At 44.5% G+C, this 8,811-nt stretch overlaps 1 long non-coding RNA gene across 1 annotated transcript; it reads right to left on the minus strand.

Annotated features, from left to right (window-relative positions):
• Window positions 1-779: 779 nt before the first annotated feature.
• LOC142827992 (uncharacterized) lies at window positions 780-4,193 on the minus strand. The gene is made up of 3 exons (XR_012902847.2): window positions 1,980-4,193; window positions 1,717-1,794; window positions 780-809 (listed from the first exon to the last, which is right to left on the minus strand). It is a non-coding gene; the product is annotated as an uncharacterized LOC142827992 (long non-coding RNA).
• Between the last annotated feature and the right edge of the window lie 4,618 nt (window positions 4,194-8,811).

The following is an 8,811-nucleotide window of genomic DNA, read 5'->3' on the forward strand; positions in this document are numbered from 1 at the left end:
TATTTTGAGATCATGCAAGATCTCCTTGTTAAGCCAAGCTGGTCTTTTGCCATATTTTCTATCTTTCCTACAGAGCGGAATTGTTTGCTTTTGGGCCCTTAACAACGTCCCTCTGAAATACTTCCAACTCTCCTCAGTTGTTTTTCCCTTCAGTCTTGCTTCCCATGGGACCTTACCTACAAGTTCTCTGAGCTTATCAAAATCTGCCTTCCTGAAATCCATTACCTCAATTGTGCTGGTCTCCCTTCTACCTTACCTTAAGATCATGAACTCTATTATTTCATGATCACTGTCCCCCATACTGTCTTCCACTTTCAAGTTCTCAACTAGTTCCTCCCTATTTGTTAAACTCAAATCCAGAACAGCTTCTCCTCTGGCAGCTTTTTCAACCTTCTGAAACAGAAAGTTGTCTCCAATGCAGTCCAGAAACTTATTGGATAGCCTATGCCCCGCTGTGTTAGTTTCCCAACATATGTCTGGATAGTAGAAGTCCCCCATCACCACCAAATCTTGGGCTTTGGATAGTTTTGTTAATTGTTTAAAAAAGGCCTCATCCACCTCTTCCATCTGGCTAGGTGGCCTGTAGTAGACTCCTAGCATGACATCACCCTCATGTTTTACCCCTTTTAGCTTAACCCAGAGACTCTCTACACAGCTATCTCCTACGTTCATCTCCACTTCAGTCCAAGTGTGTACATTTTTAATATACAAGGCAACCCCTCCTCCCTTTTTTCCCTGTTTGTCCTTCCTGAGCAAGCCATACCCTTCCATACCAATATTCCAATCATGCGTCGCATCCCACCAGGTTTCTGTAATACCAATGATATCATAGTTGTATTTATTTGTTAGCAATTCCAGTTCTTCCTGCTTATTACCCATACTTCTTGCATTTGTATATAGGCATCTAAGATACTGATTTGATCTTGCCTCCCTGTTATGCCCTGACCCTCCTTTCTCCTTGCCATTATAGGCCGTAGTCCCCCCCATTTCCAACCCATCTCCCAGTCCCGCACATTCAGCACTTTCCTGTGGGCTTTGCTCACCTGTCCCCGAACCTAGTTTAAAGAGAATCAAAGAGCTCCAGGAGTGAGAGCCAGCCTGGAGATCTTAGGGTCTGTGGAATCCTAGCTGGGCCAGCAGTGGCTGGGCAGGGGAACCCAAGCATTAGGGGGGCCAGGTGGCATCAGGGAGCCTCTGCCCCGGCCAGGGAACCCCTAGTGTCAGTGGGGTCATGCAGGTAGTGATCCCCTATCAGTGCGACTGGCAGCAGGTGGAGAACCCCAGAGATTTCCCTGCTGTGGGGGCTGGGATGGCCAGGCAGTCCTGGCCAGAAAACCCCTGTCAGCAGTGGAGCCAGTCAGTGTCCTGGGAGCTCTAGCTGGGGAACCCCAGCAGTGGTGCCAGGCAGCAGCCTGGGGAGTCCCAGCTCTAGTTGGGGAATCTCTGGTGGCAGGGCCACAGTACCCTGGGAAACCCCCAGTGGTAATGGGCCTGGGTGTGGCCTGGAGCTGGGAATCCCCAAGGAACCCCCAGGGATAGTGGGGTTGGCAGCAGCTGGGAACCCCGAGAGGCAGCAGGGCTAGTGGTGACTGGGCAGCCTTGGCTGGGAAACCCCTGGGAAGTTGCAATAGGTAGGCAGCAGGGCAGGGAGCACCAGCCCTTTGGCGCCTCAGCGAGATGACCCAGCAATGGGGCAGCCAGCAGGAGAGCACTGACCTCCCCTGATCCGGCAAACTCCCTGGTATAGAATGACTCAGGTCCCGAGGACGCCGGAGCAGGGACGTCCAACTTGTACTAGGATCAAAATAGATCACCATATAACCAAGGAATTGATAATTAAATTAATGGTCATATTGGAAAATATGTACATATACAACGTTTGCTGGGGGCTTTTATAGGTACATTTATCCTTCACTTATGTTAACATTAATTAGTATCGTCTCGGAATGGGTAGCAGATCACAGAGAGTGGTGACCTACCTGATACAGAAGTTTTGGGCCTACTCCTTGTGAGGAGTAAGGGAATTCAGTGGGAGTATTTCTTCAGTCTGCCACCCACTGAGGATGGCACCAAAGCTCGGCTTAAGGGTATGTCGACTTCAGTTTGTTTTTTACATAGCTGGAATTGCGTACTATAAGCTGACCTTCCCCTAAAGTGTGGACCGGGCCTTAGTTCCCAGAGGTGCAAACAAGGAGATCACAGTGTTGTCAACCGTCAGCAGTCAGCTCCCCAAAATCATGAGATTGGGTTTAAAAGTCACATCTCAAAGAAAAAAGAAACACACACATTACACTCTCTCAATGACTTAACCACCTGCATTCTGCTACAAAGACCTTTTACATCTGCACTTGAAAGGGAATCCTCTGAACTGTCATTCATGTTAAAATTCGACACTCTCCAAAAAGGAATGAACAAACACTCAAGCTATTTTACCCAAGATAGCTTCCCCAATTATCACCTCTAATACCATTAACTCACAAACATCCCACTCTCCCCACCTCTAATATCATCAATTCACAGACACTTACCTTCCTTCCTCTCCCCCTCCTGCATCCCCCTCCTGTTCTGAAATGTGATTTGTCCTTTTCATATGTGTTCATTTTTTTAAATTGTATCCTTTGGTATATATGGTTGTGACTATTTTCTTCCACTATTTGATCTGAGGAAGTGGGTCTGGCCCACGAAAGCTCATCATCTAATAAACCCTCTTATTTTCATCCTGTCATCATTCTATTTTTAATAACTGCTATTTCAGTGGGATCATTTGGGTCTCAGAATGCTTAGAAATTTTGAACACCCTTCAGCTTCTAATTTGGAGCAGGGACAGGAGGCTGTTTGGAACCTAATCCACCCAGCATTCTTGGTCAGAAATATAGGGAATAAGGAGTCTGAGACTGTAGTCCCGTGGACATGTTGGAGGCCAGTTATGACCATTATCAGGAAAGATGGAGATTTAAGGTGACACTCTGCCTAGGGAGGAGCAGCTTATACCACCTCCAATATAAGCTCTTATACAAACTACACAGCCTGCAACACAGCATTCTGCTACCTTTCTTGGCTTACTGAAAAAAACGAGTACGTACAGAATCTGGCTGAGTCACAGAACATCCAGAATTCTGTAAGTCATGTGCTAGTGCAGCATGTTGCAGTGTCCATAACTTAGGAATAATCAGAAAGACAGAGTGTTGTTTGCTTCATGTAAGTACTTTAATGTCTGCCTCACAACTGTGTGCATATAAATCACAGAGACCCAGCTAGAACTGGACTGCGGAACAAGGTGAGAAATTCCAGGTGTACATGGAGAGTACACATGTCAAAGGTGATTCAGATACAATTACAAATGACTGTAACATTCACCTGCAATTGTACCAAAACTTGTGCTGTTACTTTTGCTTTCCTCTATCAATCTTCCCCTTCCTCCACCAACATTTTCACACTTTTCTCCATTTTTCAGTTTTGGTTGGTACTTAAAAATGGAAATAGTATAAGAAAAGCTGTTCATATATGCTTCTTAATCCCTCTTCGAGAACCAAATAGGTTTGAATGAATGCCTGAATATTGGGGTGCTTACTCAGCATGAAGCTTTTGAGATTTCCTCATTGCTGATTATTTACACATAATCAAAACTGTGAATGTCTATAATCCCTGTTGTAATGAAACCCAGAGTTAAGAGGGTGAGATGGAAATGGGGCTAGGAAATAGGAAAATGTGTTAAAATTGGAGATCCTGAGTGTGCACCCAACAGAAGAGATGCCTCCTCCAGTCTTGCCAAAGGATCAGTGCACACAAACCCATCCAAGTGAAATCAACTGGGAATTTGCATACTTAGGGACTATGGAATGAATACACCAAGTTTTTGCAAGCCAGCTGCACATGGAAATTTGCTCATTCTGCTGTGTCTTATCCCCCCTTTCTTTTAAATCTTTCTTTTAAAGTCTTTTAGCATTTTGTCTGACTTATAGAAATATTGCAATATGGCATGTTCATAGTCAGGGAGAATGGCATGACACTTCACTTCTCTATGCCTCTGTTTCCCCTTTAACCTTTTGTTTGTCTTCTCTATTCAGACTATAAGTTCTCAGGGGCATGGATGATTTGTTATTGTGTCTTTATACAATGTGTATCACAATGCAGGTCTGGTTTCCGTTTGAGCTTCTAGGTCCATTATTTAGAATATAAATTAACCTTCAAGATTTGACAGATTTTTTTTCTCTCCCTGTGTGCATTGCAATGGTATAGAGCACACGGTATCTGGGATAGTTTAGCACATATTTAAGGTAACAACTGCCTTCTTTTTAGTTACAAAGGCCAGTCTTAATGTATGTAACTTTTATAACTAAATTTTAAAGAATAAATATGTAACCTAGATCAAAGAAGACTAAGGTGTTATGTAGGAACAAAGAGAATAGTTGAAGAGAAAAGCAAGAAGAGATGTAATTATTTTCCCTTCAGTTCTTATTCCATTTCAAAAATTCCTCTAGTGTTACATGTGCTGTGTTGTAGTAGATGTTCAAAGTTTTCAGCACACCTACCAACTTGGTACCGCTGAGTAGATTAATGACTTAGTGGTATTCTTTTTTTCCTAAAGTTTTCAGGGAACGATATCCACCATTCTGAAAATCTGATCACTATGTCCATATGTATCTGTGACAACTTGCATTTCAGCCGCAAGCCAATCTTCATGAATCCGTTCAAAAAATGAAGGAGGATTGTCACCTTTCCAGCACATTGTGCTGCTAATAATAGAATCCCAGCAAGAGTTTCAACATCTCTGCCACAGACGGTGAAATCCTAGAAAAGCAGGATGCATACTTCAGTAACAGAAGGGATTTAAGATCAGGTAATTTTCACAGTGTGATGGGTGACAAGAGACCATGAGTCCATTCTTAGCACTTCCAAAGAACATAAAGTTAAAGTGCTTGCACTCTCCTCAATTTCTCTACCACGTGTAGCATAGGAGCCTGGGATTTTTCTTCCAATATACCATTGTTTTCACTAACTTTCTATTGAAGTACATTGAGCAGATTTTTAATCAATTTCATAATATTTTGCAATTTTTCTCCAGCTCAGCATTAAGTTCCTTTTCCCAAATAAATATATCAAAGAGATAGTGCCATTTATGGGTTCACCTGCACTGCATAGCTATTTTGGGATACCTTTGGTATCCTGAAATCGCTAGCCCGCATATTCACAAGTTACCTGTTCTTTCAAAATAGTTTTCAAAATAACGGGTGTGCTATTTCGGCATCCTGGTTCAGCACCCTCATTCCACGAGAGTTAATGGAAGTCTCGAAATAGCACATTATTTCAAAATGTGGTGCTTGTAGGTGTGCCAAATTTCAAAATACATAGTACAAATTGCATATCTTATTTCAAGTTTAGGGTTCTGTGTAGACGCAATGGACCTGAGACAGTGCTAAAACAAAAAGGAGCCTTATGGAACCTTTTAGACTAACACATATGTCAGATCATGAGCTTTCATGGGTAAAACACACTTCAACAGATGGTTTGGAGTAGAAAATGAAGAACCAAAATATATATAACAAAAGCTAATTAGACTCATTAACATGGGTCCTAGAATTGACTTAACTGTGATTAAGCTTGGGGAGTTCTATAAACCTTTAGGGATCCTACAGTTTTGGGGTGAGATTTTTGTAATGCAGCATCCAACCCCTAAGAAGAATAGAGAAGTTACAGCTTTAATTCTCAAGTCTAAAAAAGTTTCCAAGCTCCACGGTAAAAGCATGCATAGCTTTTCTTGCTAACTACAGGCAAAAATAGTCCACAATAATTCCTTGGTCTCTTGGGGTATGTCTACACTACAAAGTTAATTCGAACTAACGAATGTTAGTTCGAATTAACTTTGATAGGCGCTACACAAGCGCTTCGCTAGTTCAAACTTAATTCGAACTAGCGGAGCGCTTAGTTCGAACTAGGTAAACCTCATTCTACGAGGACTAAGCCTAGTTCGAACTTACTAGTTCTAATTAAGGGGTGTGTAGCCCCTTAATTCGAACTAGTGGGAGGCTAGCCCTCCCCAGGTTTCCCTGGTGGCCACTCTGGCCAACACCAGGGAAACTCTACTTCCCCCCTTCCAGCCCCGGAGCCCTTAAAGGGGCACGGGCTGGCTACAGTGCCCGTGCCAGGTGCAAGCCTGCCAGCACCCAGCTAGCAGACCCTGCACCTGGCACGGCTCAAGCCAGCCACCCGATGTCCCCCAGCCCTCCCCCTCTTCCCGGGACCAGGCTGGCGGCTCCCGGGAGCTTGCCCGGGACCACAAGAGGCGGGCACCCGCCTGGTCTAGTGCGGACATCATGGACCTCATCCACGACCGCCGCACTAGGCACAGGAAAGTGGCCATCTAAGGCAGGAGAGCTGCCAGCCTGGCCACCCAGGAGCAGGTGTGCATGAAAATCAAGGTGGTCCACTGAGACCCCCTACCCTGAGCTCTGAGCTTACAATGGCTGTACTGGGTCAGACCAAAGGTCCATCTAGCCCAGTAGCCTGTCTGCCGACAGCGGCCAACCCTAGGGACCCTGGAGGGGATGGACTGACGACAGTGACCAAGCCATTTGTCCCTGCCATCCCTCTCCAGCCTTCCACAAACTTTGGGCAGGGACACCACTCCTACCCCCTGGCTAATACCACTCCATGGACCCAACCTCCATCACTTTATCTCACTTCTCTTTAAACTCTGATCTAGTTCTAGCCTTCACAGCCTCCTGCAGCAAGGAGTTCCACAGGTTGACTCTTTGCTTTGTGAAGAACAACTTTCTGTAACTAGTTTGAAGCCTGCTACCCATTCCTTTCCTTTGGTGTCCTTTAGTCCTTCTATTATGGGAACTAATGAAGAACTTTTCTTGATGCACCCTCTCCACCCCACTCATGCTTTTATAGACCTCTCTCCTATCCCCCCTCAGTCTCCTCTTTTCTAAACTGAAAAGTCCCAGTCTCTTTAGCCTCTTTTCATATGGGACCTCTTCCAAACCTCTGATCATTTTAGTTGGCCTCCCCTCTCCCACCCTCTCTCTTCCCCTCTCCCACCTCCTTTTCCCAGTCTGCCCGAGTTTTGTTCAATAAAGAGAGAATCTATTTTTGACCACATGTTTTCTTTATTTTGTACATCAGGAAGGGGGGCTAGGGAAGGGTAAGTGGAAGGAGGTGAGGGAGGAATGGGGTACGAGCCCCCGATGGGGAGGACTGGGCTGGCTCTGCGGGCTTCTGGGGGTGGAAGCTCTCCTGCAGCCCCCCAATTGCCCCCTCTCCCCAGATGGCAGCCTGCGGCAAGTGCAGCCGGTCTGATGGCCGAGTGCTGTGATGTGCCCAGTGTGGGCACTCAGGGCACTCCAAGCCAGGACTGCTTTGCAAGCGGGGCACCCCTGAGAACTGTCTGTCCGGGGTGGGGGTCGGGTCCCTTTAAGCGCAGCCCTCGGCTAGCCTGAGGCAGCAGCTCCACACTCTAAGTCCTCATCTGATGCCCTGCCGGCACTGCTTCCGGACATCCATAACCCTAGTTCAGGGTCCACTTAATGTGGACATGCTAGTTCGAATTAGCAAAACGCTAATTTGAACTAGTTTTTTAGTCTGGATGCGTTAGTTCGAATTAGCTTAGTTCGAATTAGCACTGTAGTGTAGACATACCCTTAGAAAGTTTTCATTCATACAAAGTGCTTTGTAGGGGGTAAAGCTTACTTTTACAGATTGGGAATGGAGGCACAGAGAAAAGAAGCAAGGTGCCAACGTCACATGGTAGATTAGGTGCAGAGCCAGGAGCAAAACCCAAATCTTTTGAATTCCTATCCAGTGCCTTATCTATTGAGCCACCCAAGGAGTCTGGAGTAGAACTGGACAAATGGCTCAAAATTCCCACACATAATTCATTCTGTCTGTCTTTTTGCCCGTTTGTGTTTATTAGCGTATTCTAATAATAGTTGGTGTGAGATTAGATTGCCATTTGGATAGGTGGCAAAAAAACTGTGTCACTATTGTGTGGGATTTGTACTTGGGAGTGGTCCATTTAATAATGTTGCTACCTTTCAAACTAAAATCTTTGCTGGACTTCAGCAGCTACGTTATTAAATGGCTATAAAGTACTACAACACATATAAGGCCTCATTGAAGGAAACTGGATAAAAGTCCAACCAGAAGATTCTGTGCATTAATAACATCCCATGGCAGGTGCTCAGTCAGCCCAAACAGTATCAATTCTGCCAGCAAAGCAGAGAGAAAATATATTTGTGGAGGAAAATCATTTTCTACAATAGTTCTTCACTCTATAATATTAGCCAATTGTTCTCTGACAGCTCAAGTGGGTTGTGTTATACAAATGCCTGTTTAGTCTGAGAGAAGTCAATAAATAAATCGATGCTACAGCCTTCACTTTCCCTGTATGTGGTGAGTATTTTTAGATAATTTAATTAAATTCTGTATAAAATAAATGGTGTGCCAGAAATATTTATTCAACACAGAGGGTCAAGATGATGTATTCTGCAGACTCAGAACCCTTCTTACAACCATTGGTAGTCTGATTAAAATGTGGTTAAGCCCTTGTGATGGACCCCCCTGCCCCCCATGCTTTGTGAAGTGGACTCATGGACATGAATATACATAACTCAAAGGTGGTTTGAGTGAATTATTTCATGTAACCCATCGATCTTCATGTCATGATTTGCTAGTTCTGTTTATCTTACTCTGATGTATGTATCATTTGTGAGTGTAAAATTAGACACAGAGAGTGCAGAATAATTTGTGAGTTTCCAACGTGTGAATGGGAGACATGGAGGCTACGTCTAGACTGCCATGATTTTCCGG

The sequence above is a fragment of the Pelodiscus sinensis genome, chromosome 3 (assembly GCF_052426305.1).
Source record: "Pelodiscus sinensis isolate ZL-2025 chromosome 3, ASM5242630v1, whole genome shotgun sequence".
NCBI lineage: Eukaryota > Metazoa > Chordata > Testudines > Trionychidae > Pelodiscus > Pelodiscus sinensis.